The sequence below is a fragment of the Nicotiana tabacum genome, chromosome 4, assembly GCF_000715075.1.
Source record: "Nicotiana tabacum cultivar K326 chromosome 4, ASM71507v2, whole genome shotgun sequence".
NCBI classification, from domain to species: domain Eukaryota; kingdom Viridiplantae; phylum Streptophyta; class Magnoliopsida; order Solanales; family Solanaceae; genus Nicotiana; species Nicotiana tabacum.
Genome location: NC_134083.1, coordinates 66,572,883 through 66,586,509, shown reverse-complemented (window position 1 = coordinate 66,586,509; position 13,627 = coordinate 66,572,883).

The following is a 13,627-nucleotide window of genomic DNA, read 5'->3' as shown; positions in this document are numbered from 1 at the left end:
GGTCATACAATTTGAAGAACATGCTAATTAGAACATGATAAACATTGCGAAAGTTAGAAACTAACCGGTGATTGTACAACAAACAAGAAAAAAACGGCAATAGGGACCCCAAATCTCGAATGTGTCAAGTTCCAAGGGTTTCAAGAACCTAGGGCAGTTTTCACACCCAAGAGAGGTCGGGAAGAATAGAAATTCGGTGGCCTTGGCTTTCAGCCGGCCAAGAGCCAAACAGAACAGAGTAATAAGCAAATACATAGTAGAAACCTCAGTGGTTTTAGTGGAAAAATGGTGATTGAAGTCTGTTTCAAAGGGGGAAGGGGAGGGGTTTATATAGTGTAAAACCATCAATCAAACACTAGAAAGGAAAGAACACCACATGCAATCGAAATCAGTAAGGAAAAGAGAGAAATTTCAAAACCCTAATTTTATGGAAAGTACAAAAAATCGGTAGAATCTAACAATAAAAAATCAAACATTGCACAGAATAAGATGAATATAGATGGAAACATCACTTAAAATCAGAGATTTGAATTAATTTTGGTTTGATTCTGTAAACCGTAGTTTTTGGGTAAGTAAGAGTCAACAAAATATAAACAAAATCGGACTCACACGGCATATGATGAACATGGACGGAATAACATTCAAAAATCAGGGATTTGAACCGATTTTGGCTCAATTTTGATGAGATCTACTTGCCATGTTTAGGCAAGCACTATAGGAGAGTAGCCAGTACCAGAAGGAGGCCGAGTATGGTAAGTAATAGCCATGAAATCCCATATTAGGTGGGACTAGGAGAAGATTTAGGGCGGCGGGTTTAGGGTTCTTCAGAGAGGGAGAAGGGAGATGAGAGAATATTAGGGCGGCAGGAAAAGGGGGAGTGATTAGGGTTAGGGGGTGAAGGGGGTAATTAAAAAGGAAGGAAATAATAAGGGTCGTTGATCTTGAGAGATCAACGACCATGATTAAAAAGTGAGTGGGGCGGGTCGTGTGAAACGGGTACCGTCCGGGTTGGGATTAGTGGGTCATTGGTTTGGGCTAGGGTTATTTGGGCTAGTGTATTAGGTGTTTTGGGCCATTATTTGGTCCGAAAATAGGTTAAAAGTGGGACTAGGTTTTAAATACCCAACATTTTAGCAAAAATAATTAATGAATAACAAAAATATTATTTGTGTACTAAAATGATTTAAAATAATAACTTAACATATAAAATATAATTTTTTTTTTTTTGCATAAATAATGTAATTATACATGAATATAGGCTATTATTGTAAAAATATCAATTAGCCCTAAAATGCAAATATAATTATAAAAAATGCACTGAAAAATATTTAAACCACATATTGGTTTAAATGATAAGTTTAGATGATTAAATCATCATAAAATAATTTGGAGGATAATTATTGGATATTTATACAATAAAAATACAGAAATAAATTGGTTTAAAGTCTTTAAAAATCATGAAAAATTATAAAAAAATACTTGTGTATGCTTATGCACTATTTTGGAATTTTATATATATATATATAGGGATATATATATTTGTTTTAAGCATGAGGGAAAATTTGGTATCAACAGTGTGCAGACGAGGACTATTAATATAATGGATATTAATTTGGATATGATAATAAGTGTACGAGACATACTATAAGTGATGTGGGGTCTAAGGAGATCCCTAAGTCTAAGCCAAGTTGGAAATTACATAATAGACTAAAGTTCCAAATGAGTACGTACACGACCAAAAGCATGTTTCAAGTTAATACTTAAGTTGTTTGCAAATGTGCTTTCGTGTTTGTGGGGACAAACAAGTACGAATATCTCCATGTACTAGAATATTATGTTGCATATGTATTGTCAGATCGTTTTATAAAATTTTATTTTAAACCTTGTTGGCAGAATGACACTCAAGGTAAATGTTATAAGTTTTTATCAAAACTTACGTATTGACAAGAGTATATATATTTGAGTGCTAAAGATAAGTTTTCATGGAAAGTTTTTCTTTTGGAAATTGACGAACAGAATAGCACTTGTGGTATCTTTCAAAGATTGATGTTAAATTGCTAAAGGCTTTAGCATGTAAAAGTTTGTTTACTTAAATTTTGTCCAAATGATTTAGATTTTCTATAAATTTTATGGTTGATAAAAATAGATCCTTTGAAGCTATTATGCTATGAATCTATTTTTGAAATATCAAATGTTTTGGGGAGTTACTTGTGTTCACCGAGATTGACTTTGGATTTATTGTGTTCGTTGTCATGAAACTACATGTGCTGGTGTAGGCGTAGATGGCCACTTTGTGGTATAGACTACGACAGAGTGCTCTCCCTCGAGAGAGTACTATTTTGTGCTATTATTAGCATGGCAGAGTCGATTCGTACGGTACTACGATGAGACGACCTGAGCAAGTAGGGTATATGATACTTGCCGCTAGGTACATAACCTAGTTGACCTTCTTATGTCGGTGATGGTATAGTACTCCTAGTGAAAGATAAGGATGATTTTATTATGTTTAGGCCTAAGGAGCCGAAAGTGATTTTGATGACTTAAAGCAAACAAAATGATTTTGCATGTTTTTTTATCCAAAATCTTGGATTGATGTAAATGTTTTAAAAGTTTATATTGTGGGTAATATTTCACTTGGTTGTTATTTATTATAACAAGGGTCATGAATTGATAAAATTTCTTATCGTTTTATATCAAATATTGGTGCATTGTTTTTATAAATTTTGTCCCAAGAACTTAAGTTAGAGAGAGTCTAAGACACTTATTGAGTACCGTTGTGGTGTACTCAACTCTTAGGGCCCCCCTCCAGGGACCTGCTTACTTTACATGTTTCAGGATGATGTATGATACGTGGCATGCGGTCGGGCTAGGATGACTCTCTTTCCGAGGTATTATGAAGCACCACTTTTATCTCGTGGTAGCTATCATGTTCTTTCTTATTTTATTTTGTTGGAATTACTCCAATCGTTGGTTCTATTCTTTGTATAGAGGCTCCATAGATAGTTGTGAAAGGTTGTAATAATGGGGTTGTACACGACATACATGAAAGTATATTTATTTTACTTAATATCATTGTTAAAATCATGAAAAACGTCATGTGTGATTTTAAATTGGAAAATATTTTATCATTTAACTTTAAAATGTGTATGATTTTCAAGGAGCTTCCGCATTTAAATTAGTTTTCATGCATATGATTTGGGTGCATCACATGGTTTGGTTCGCTCGGGTCGGGTACTGTGTCGGGTGCTGGTTATATGGTTTTGGTCGTGACAAACTTGATATCAGAGCACTAGGTTCTAAGTCGAGTCCTAGGAAGTCTATAGAGTTGTGTCAAGTAAGTCCCTTTTGTCGGTGTGTTGCCAGCCACACTTATATCGGGGAGGCTACAATGACATCTAGGGTGTTTCACTTTCTTCATACTCCAGATCGTGCGTTTGTGCCTGAAGTGAGAGTACGGATTCTCGATCGTATTAATTACATATTGTGGACGATATAGAAGTGACGACAATACAACTCAAGGTTCAAGTTATAATACAAGATGTTTGGGCTAATAGCTCGAAAGTGTCAGAATTTTTCAAATGGAAAGATAAGTCGAGAATGGATTGTGACTGATATAGTCAACACGTATGACTTTGGTGAATAAGAATTTTCAAATGAATATTGATGGCTCAAGGAAAAGAGATTGAGAGGAGGTGAAAGAGGGAACCTCAAAAGAGTAAGGCCCTAATCTAGAATTTAGATTTTTAGTCAAGATGTTAAAACGATCGGTCATTGTGACTGTCACCACTAATGAGTACGTCAAAGGTACAAAGAAGAAAACACAATAGTTACAAGATAAATGGGAATGTTGTATCTCAAATTATCATGATGAGGTGTCGAGGAATGATGAAAAAAATCAAATTGGTAAGAGAATGTGAATCATCCAAGTTCGTAGAAATCACATTATGACTTATAAGAATGAAGGCTTTTTTGGGATAATATCAAGAATGACCAAAAGCATCTAAAAAGGGGGAGGGTGTAAGGAAACCCTCAAGACTATTAGAAAGTGGACAAGTCAATATACAAGAGATGATTCGCACTCTCGTTATGGATTGGGAGACTCTCGACATGACAAAGTTGTCATTATGGTAATATCACATGTAAGGAAGTAAATGTAGAAATGAAGTGTCACGTATGTGCACAAATTCATGGTATTCGAAGCATATCATAAGTATGAGAAGGGTAGGTGAACTTTGAATGCCTCACAGTTAACAAATGAGATACTAACAGCTGCTAACATTCAATGATGCATACCAATGTATGTGTGGATGACATAGGTGGACTTAAATGGGTAAGTAAGTAAAATTAAGGCATGATATACACAAAAGGTGTACCTTAAAAAGGTACAAGAAGCAACATAGGTTACCAGAGGAGGTAAAATGATGTGGAATGACAACCTTGGGTTTGACTAGTTAAGATTCGTCCTTTTGAACTTGTGGGAATTGAGAATTTTCAAATGTAAGCTCCAAAGTACTTATGCATGTGTCAAGTGGAGCAATTAAATTAGGATCTGATGGACCCTTATGAATTATGAGAAATGAATGTTTAAAATGATGTATGAGGCAAAGTAACAATTTATGGCAAGTTGTCAATACTATATATATTGTTGGAGTTGTACTCCAAACTATAAGAGGTATACTTTTACCTTTCTCAGAGCAATCTGATCGCTTAAGGCCCAAGAGCTTGAAAATGGTTAGGGTACTGTGATGACCCAAAAGGTTATCTTTCAATTTAATAATTAATTATGTATTCTAAGACCTCAAAAATCACTATTTATCATTCCTCGACTTGTGTGCGCAGTCCGTATAATTTTTCAGAAAGTTTTTATGTAAAAAATTGATTAAAATGTGAAATAGAGCTTTAAAACTCAAGTGGGTTGACTTTGGTCAACATTTTGAGAAAACTGGCCCAGATCAGTATTTTGACAGTTCCGATAGGTCCTATCATGATTTTGAACTTGGGCGTATGCCCAGAATTGAATTCGGAGGTTCCTAGCTCGAATTATCGCATGTTGTCGAAATTTTGAAGTTTAAAGGTTTAATGACATTAAAGAATTGACCAATGTTTGACTTTGTTGATACCGGATTCGTATTTTGGTTCTGGAACCCATTATAGCTCCATTACTATATTTATGATTTGTCTGGCAAATTTGGTGAGAAACGGAGTTGGTTTGACGTGATTCGGACATCCGGTTGTTAAAATAGAAATTTTAAAGTTTTCTTAGAAATCTCACTTGATTTGGCATCCGATTCGTAATTCTAAGTGTTAAATTGGTGTTTTGATCGCGCGAGCGAGTTCGTATGAGATTTTTGGATTTGTGTGCATGTTTGGTTTGGAGCCCCGAGGGCTCGGGTGAGTTTCAGATGAGTCTCGGACCATTTTTGTTCAAGAACAGATGGCTGGAAATCTGGTATTTCCCAGTTCTGGTTTCCTTCTATGTGATCGCGTGGCTTTATCCGCGATCGCAAAGGTTTATTGAACACTGATGAAAAATTGTATTATGCGATCGCACAGTATTGTCTGCGATCGCAGAGTTGGAGAAGTTAAGGCATCCTGAACGCGCGGGCAAAGTCGCGTTCGCGAAGAAGGAGTGAGGCAGAAGTTGTAGCATGCGATTTGTGCTATGCGGTCGCATTCAGCCGTCCGCGATCGCGTAAGGCTGGGAAATGGTTCTTCACGTTCGCATAAGCTCTTCCGCGTTCGCGTAGAGCAAAAACTAGGCAGCCTAAAAAATGTGCTTAGCGATCGCGAAGCATTGTCCGCGATCGCATAGGGTAAAAAACCTGGGCAAACATAACTTAAGTTCTGTAAATAGGATTTCGACCAATTTTCTATCATTTTTTATTTTGAGCTCGGGTAAGACGACTTTTGGGCGATTTTTGTGGGAAAATATTAGGGTAAGTGTTCCTTATCCTATATTGATTATATTTTATAATGTCATACTCATTTACATCATGAATCCGTGAATTTATGAAAGAAAATCAGATTTTTATAAAATCATCCAAAAATGTAAAATTAGGACTTGAAGGTCAATCCGATGTCGGAATTCGATGATTTTTGTATGATTGAACGAATATCGGAACGAGTATTCGGATTACATATATTTCGGGATTCGAGACGTGGGTCCCACAGTCAATTTTTAAAATGAATTTTGGATTTTAATCTGGAAAATTTATAAATTCATATGGAATTAATTCCTACGATTTGTATTGAGTATATTGAATTGTTTATGACTAGATTTGAGGATTTCGAACACGAATTCACGAGGCAAAGGTTTATTGGATTCTTGAATTTGGTTGCAAAGCGAGGTAAGTGTCGTGGTTAACCTTGACTTGAGGGAGTAGGACTTATTTGTCTATTTGCTACGTGATTTAATGTGCGGGTACAACATATATGTGATGTGACGTGAGTCAAAGTATGCGGGTGGAATTTATTTATCGTGAATAATTGCCTATTTAATTAAGATATTCCTTCTTAAGTCTATTATTGATTATTTGATCATTATTCGTGAAATTATTATTCATTTAATTATTGTTGAATATTTTGGAAGGTGAAGTCGGTATTCTGGTATTGAATTGATTAATAAGTGTATATCCCAACATTTAAATACTCTTCCGAATTTATATTATTATTTCCATGGTAAGGAAGAGTGTAAAAGCACGAAGGGTGATGCCATGCCATTTTTATTATTTATAATATCATTGTCATGGTAAGGAAGAGTGTAAAAGCACGAAGGGTGTTGCCGTGACATTTGTGAGTGTAAAAGCACGAAGGGCTATGCCGTGTCATTTTCAGAGAGTGTAAAAGCACGAAGGGTGATGCCGTGCCAAAAGAGAGTAAAAGCACGAAGGGTGATGCCGTACCAATTATTATTATTTATTTATTATTTTATGGGAGGAATGACAGTAAAAGTACGAAGGGTGGTGCCGTGCCATTTTCATATCACCAGTTACTCATTTTATTATTGAGGAATTATTTGGCTGCTAAATGATAATTCTCATGCTGAAATTATTATATCAATCCCCTTCGCATGTTCCCTCCCAAATTTATAAAGTGTTACTTATTGTTTTATTGTTGCTTCGTATTTGTATATACTTGTACATGTTGTTTACATATGTGTCTTGTCATAGCCTCGTCACTAATTCGTCGAGGTTAGGCTGCTTACGGAGTATATGGGGTCGGTTGTACTCATACTATACTATGCACTTCTTGTGTAGATTTTGGAATTGGTCCCAGTAGTGTACCATAGACGTGCTCGGATTTAGCTACTCAGAGGAGACTTGAGGTATAATTGTACAAAGTTCGCAGTTCTGAAGTCCCCTTCTATCTTGTCTCAGCTGTGTATTATCTTTCAAACAATTTAAATTTTATTCAGACATTTATTTGTGTTATTCTAGTAGGTCGTGCACTTGTGACATCAGATTCGGGGATGTATTTTGATAATTCAGTATTTATGGTCTTCCGCACTTTATTTCAGTAATTGACTTCTATTTAATTAAATTTGCTTAAAAATAGTTAAGATTATTTTAACGTTGGCTTGCCTAGCAAGTGGAATGTTAGGCGCCATCACGATCCTGAAGGTGGGAATTTCGGGTCGTGACACGTACGTGTGGGAGTTGAGAGGTTACAAGTGTCCAAATGTTATAGAGTGATGCATTAGGAATCCCTAACATATTATGCACGGGGATGGAATTGAAGATACTATGGAGGTACAAAAGAAATTATCGTACGATGATCGGGTAACCACGAATTAGATTCCATGAATAATGAAAAACATACAAGTACTTATATTAATTGCAAGAAGCATGATGATGTAAAGATGGGATATTAAATATAGTTAAAAAATAATTGTTAGGATGACGACATGAAGATGGATTGTACGCTTCTTACATATAGAATTCTGAAAGTAGTGTATGTTATGGAAAATTTTATGAATGTTATATGGGTTTAGTATGAAGGAGTCGTACTTTTTAAAATACATAAGAATGGACCGCGAGGTGTAAGGTAGTCGTACTTGCTAGAAAGGTATTTCAGCATGGATTGAAGGGTATAATGTCAGAAAGGGGATTCTGAAGATAAAACCAACTTGAAAGGTGATATGTTAACCATATTATTGTTGTAAGAGCAGGAAACGATGATACTTAGCAACATGAATTGCAGTTAGAAGTATCATGATACTTTAGTATGAAAAGGAATAAGGAAATTTTTAACGAAAATAACCATTCTATCCTATTTTCAAAACAAAAAGCAATACAAATGTAATGATGAAATAAGGTTGGGGTTTGATAGAAAAAAATGGTGAAATGAGATTTCGAGTTGGAGAATAAAAACTTGTGGCAGCATGTGAGCATGCATATGATTAAATGTAGTTTACCTACGAGGTAAGAATTTAATGAAGTCTTGGAGTGTTTGGTTCGAGCTTAAGAATTGGGTTTTATGCTTAAGTGGGGGAGCGTAAGAGCAGGTAAGAGTAACCTTAAAGGTAATGGTTTGAGAAATAAAATATTTTATTTACTAGAGTCAAGGTGAAGAGAAAACCTTCGGTAACTTCATGATGGAATGAGTACAATTACCATAAAGTATTTGTAGGGAATCAAAGACTCATTATAAGTAATAGTTACGATGTTCTGCATCAGAGATGTTAAAAGTTACGTCTGATAGTCAAAGATTTAATGGGCAGCTCGAATGCATTCCTACAACTTTGGGGACATGTGCGATTTGATTTAAATTCAAGTATTGCGGAGAACGAGGGAGTACTTTGAATTATATGTGAAATTGTATGAAATAAGGGAGTCCTTTTAATATTTGCACACCTTGCACGAAATAAAATAGAAAGAGGTAATGCAATGCTTATTCTTAAATGAGAAGAGACTTCTATGCAAAAATAAAGTATGTCAGTAAAAAGCACGGGTTCAGAGAAGAGCACTAATATTAAAAGGGTGCAAGTACCATCGTGGTAACGATGACTCTTGACTGTTGAAAGTTTACGGGCTACGGTAGCATGTATATGGTGCGCATGAAAATAAATTCAATCCCAAAATTTTTGGTATAAAAATATCACAAGATACTCAATGGTGTCAAAGAATTGGTAAAAGTTAAGAAATAAAACTAGAACACGGATGTCCGCGAGTAGGTGACAAATTAGTGTCATGAACTCAACCGCAGTGAGTTAAATTATTTTTAGAGAAAACTTGTTGGTAACAATAGTTATCAAGTCATGGATTTAACATGGGCTCTCAAGATATGTGCGAAAGTGGGGATATGAAATTATCATATGATGGATAAATCAGAGACAAATATCCTATTAATCTTTGGAAGGAATAAAAGAACATTCCAAAAATAGTTTTGATGATTAGTGAATATTAAAAGTTTTAAGTGGGAAGACTTTTCCTGGAAACAGGATTCATAAAGGACAACAGACTAATTTGAAAGTATTCGTTATAAGGAAATTTTGAGACTACGAGTCGGAATGAACAAGTTTTGTAGATACCAAGTGGGCAGTATAACTTCGATCTCATAAATTATGAGATATTGCCTTGAGCAAGCTAAGAAATTAAGGGAGCATGATAATCAGTTATTCTTTATCTCAAGACAAAAAAATATTTATTAAGGAAGTCCAATCACAGAGAGATTTGTGATTTATTTGAAGATACTTTTCACGTACAACTTGACGTATGCATGACTAAAGAAAATGCATGCATGTATAATAGTAATATGGGAGCTATGTATAGTAGCTATTATTGATATTGAATGGTATTCATATATGTTACTAGTTAAAAGTTTCAAAGATTCATACTTGATGCACTTGTGGTATATGTACCGCCTAGTGGGGCCAAGATGGTATATTATGTTGTGTATTGTTGGTTGTTGAGAGATATTGTTATTGGTGCTTATCTGGGGGCTTATTATGGACAGGTTAAAGTTTTTGGATAGTCCTAGTCATAGGGGAAACTCTGCTGAAATGTTTAAGAATTTGTATAGATAGCCAAATTTTGAGGGCTATAAGTAAGTTGAGATTTTGGAAAGGAAGTAGAAGACCCATATAAAGTCAATAAGTGCATATGCATGGTGGTTGGAGATAAAAGGATGGTAACTCTATACTTAGAAGTGACTTCCAAGACATTCGAGGACGAATGTTCTTAAGTGGGAGAGAATGTAGCACCCCAAAAAATTTAGAAATACTTAAGCGCATTTAAGAAAATTGATGTGTGCTAATTATATTATTTCGTGTACAGACAAGGACTATTAATATGATGGATATTAATTTGGATATGATAATAAGTGTACGAGGAATATTATAAGTGATGTGGGGTCTAAGGAGAGCTCTAAGTCTAAGCCAAGTTGAAAATTACATGATAGACTAAAGTTCCAAATGAGTACGCACACGACCGAACTTTGGACGATCATATCTAAATATATATAACGAGTTATGTGATTTCCAACCTATCAAATGAAAGATCTTCGAGTCTAGTTTCTAACTCTTCAAACCGTTTGTCATTTGGACATTCCTACAAGAAGTTATGACCAACTTACCAAAGGCTGGCAGAGGAGTCTGCGGATGCGAAGCATCCGGGTCCGCGTCCGAAAGAATGGCTGGCAGTGAAGTGCTGCCATAGCATCCAAGGCCACGTCCAAAACTCATAAATCTGGGCCTATAAATACCAAGTCGGGGGAGAGAGTATTTTGATTATTGGAGGTTAGGGTTCTTAAGGTGAATGGGCGATTTTAAGCTCAAATCAAGTCCAATCAACCGAGATAAGTTGTTAATATTGTTTTGGGTTGATTCTTACTCAATATACATGAGTTCTAACATCATTCTTGCATCCAAATGCTAGATTTCATCATCAAATCCTCAAGAACACTAAAATCACCAAAGTTGTAATTTTTCAAGATTGAGCTACTAGAGGTAATTTCAATGCTTCAAACTCATTTATTATGAGTAATTAGAAGCATTTGAAGCATTTGTTATAAATTTTAATGGTTGAAAGATTGGATTATAAAACTCTAGTTCATGGCATGAATAATACTTTTGAGAAAATAAGAGAGAAGATTAATGGTAATCTTGGCGATGAAATTTATGAATACAATGAACCTATGGAATTATTTGTTAGCAAAAGATGGAAGTGATCAACTAAGTAATCACCCGAATTGTATATTTTGCAAGTGTTAATTATGGAAGATGATAAATAGTAACTTAGCGGCAATGGAAAATTGATGTAGTATCATTAATGACTTCGAATGGGTATTAAAACATAGGAATGAAGTTGAATGGTCTAGCATGTAAAACTATTTGGCGATTTGAGTTATTGGAGGCTTGTAGCTAACTTATGAGCCATATATGGATGTTGATAAATATCTTAGGTCATATTTTGATGTAATTAGGATATCTAATTGTAGATATCGACTTGTTGGTAATGTTGAGCATTTTAATAATTATTGGAATGATAGAGGAGGATTGAAAGCATGTGAATATTAATAAAGCGAAAGCGAGGTAAGTTGATCAACACTCACTCTTCTTAAGGGACTTTCTCTAAAAGAATGTTTCAAGTTAATACTTAAGTTGTTTGCAAATGTGCTTTCGTGCTTGTGGGGACAAACAAGTACGAATGTCTCCATGTACTAGAATATTATGTTGCATATGTAATGTCATGCCATTTTATAAAATTTTATTTTAAACCTTGTTGGCAGAATGACACTCAAGGTAAATGTTATAAGTTTTTATCAAAACTTACGTATTGACAAGAGTATACATATTTGATTGCTAAAGATAAGTTTTCATGGAAAATTTTTCTTTTGGAAATTGACGAACATAATAGCACTTGTGGTATCTTTCAAAGATTGATGTTAAATTGCTAAAGGCTTTAGCATGTAAAAGGTTGTTTTTTTAAATTTGTCCAAATGATTTAGATTTTCTATAAATGCTATGAGGTGATAAAAATAGATCCTTTGAAGCTACTATTCTATGAATCTATTTTTTAAGTATCAAATATTTTGGGGAGTTACTTGTGTTCACCGAGATTGACTTCGGATATATTGTGTTCGTTATTATGAAACTACACGTGCCGGTGTAGGCGTAGATGGCCACTTTGTGGTATAGACTACGGCGGAGTGTTCTCCCTCGAGAGAGTACTATTTTGTGCTATTATTAGTATGGCTGAGTCGATTCGTATGGCACTACGATGAGACGACCTGAGCAAGTAGGGTATATGATACTTACCGCTAGGTACATAACCTAGTTGACCTTTTTATGTCGGTGATGGTGTAGTACTCCCAGTGAAAGGTAAGGATGATTTTCTTATGTTTAGGCCTAAGGAGCCAAAAGTGATTTTGATGACTTAAAGAAAACAGAATGATTTTGCATGATTCTTATCCAAAATCTTGGATTGATGTAAATGTTTTAAAAGTTTATATTGTGGGTAATATTTCACTTGGTTGTTATTTAAAATAACAAGGGTCATGAATTGATAGAAAAATTTATTGTTTTATATCAAATATTGGTGCATTATTTTTATAAAGTTTGTCCCAAGAACTTAAGTTAGAGAGAGTCTATGACACTTATTGAGTACCGATGTGGTGTACTCAGCCCTTAGGGCTCGCCCTCCAGGGCCTTTCTTACTTTTCATGTTTCAGGAAGATGTATGATACGTGGCATGCGGTCGGGCTAGGATGACTCTCCTTCCGAGGTATTATGAAGCACCATTTTTATCTCGTGGTAGCTATCATGTTCTTTCTTATTTTATTTTGTTGTAATTACTCCAATCGTTGGTTCTATTCTTGGTATAGAGGCTCCATAGATAGTTGTGAAAGGTTATAATAACCGGGTTGTACACGACATACATGAAAGTATATTTATTTTACTTAGTCCCATTGTTTATCATGAAAAACGTCATGTGTGATTTTGAATTGGAAAATATTTTATCATTCAACTTGAAAATGTATATGATTTTCAAGGAGATTCCGTAGTTAAATTGGTTTTCATGCATATGATTTAGGTGCATCACATGGTTTGGTTCGCTCAGGTCGGGTAGTGTGCCGGGTGCCGGTCATGTGGTTTTGGGTCGTGACAGTAAGTTTACTAGAAAAGTCGTGTCCTCTACAATGATAACAGGGCTCACTATTTATAGTTGCACCTAGGGAACAAGGTCCAAAGATCATATCCTTCTTTAATGTCAATTACAAGGGCCATTGAAGAAGGTGTAACAGTGAGTGAAATGAAAAATTCTCTGCAACGGGCGGTGCACTAAATACTGTGAAATATTCTTCTTTAAATGCTACCGGATGGAGGGTATTTATTACGTCTTTATGAGCGTTATTCTTTCCGATGACAGACGGGACAATTGCCATCGGTTTTAACTATCCCCCGCCTTAGGTTCCATATGTCCTTCTTTTGGATGGTCATGTGGCATAGCATATTTTACTCTATACAGATAGCCCCCTGCTTTTTGGTGACATAACTTTGTGTCACCAGGAAGTTGGTATAATCACTCTTTTTGGCGGGATATACTATCAGTCCTTCTGAAAAGCTTCTAACGGTTGATTAGATGCACGTCTCCGCATTTAATGTCTCGAACACACGTCATCCCACGAT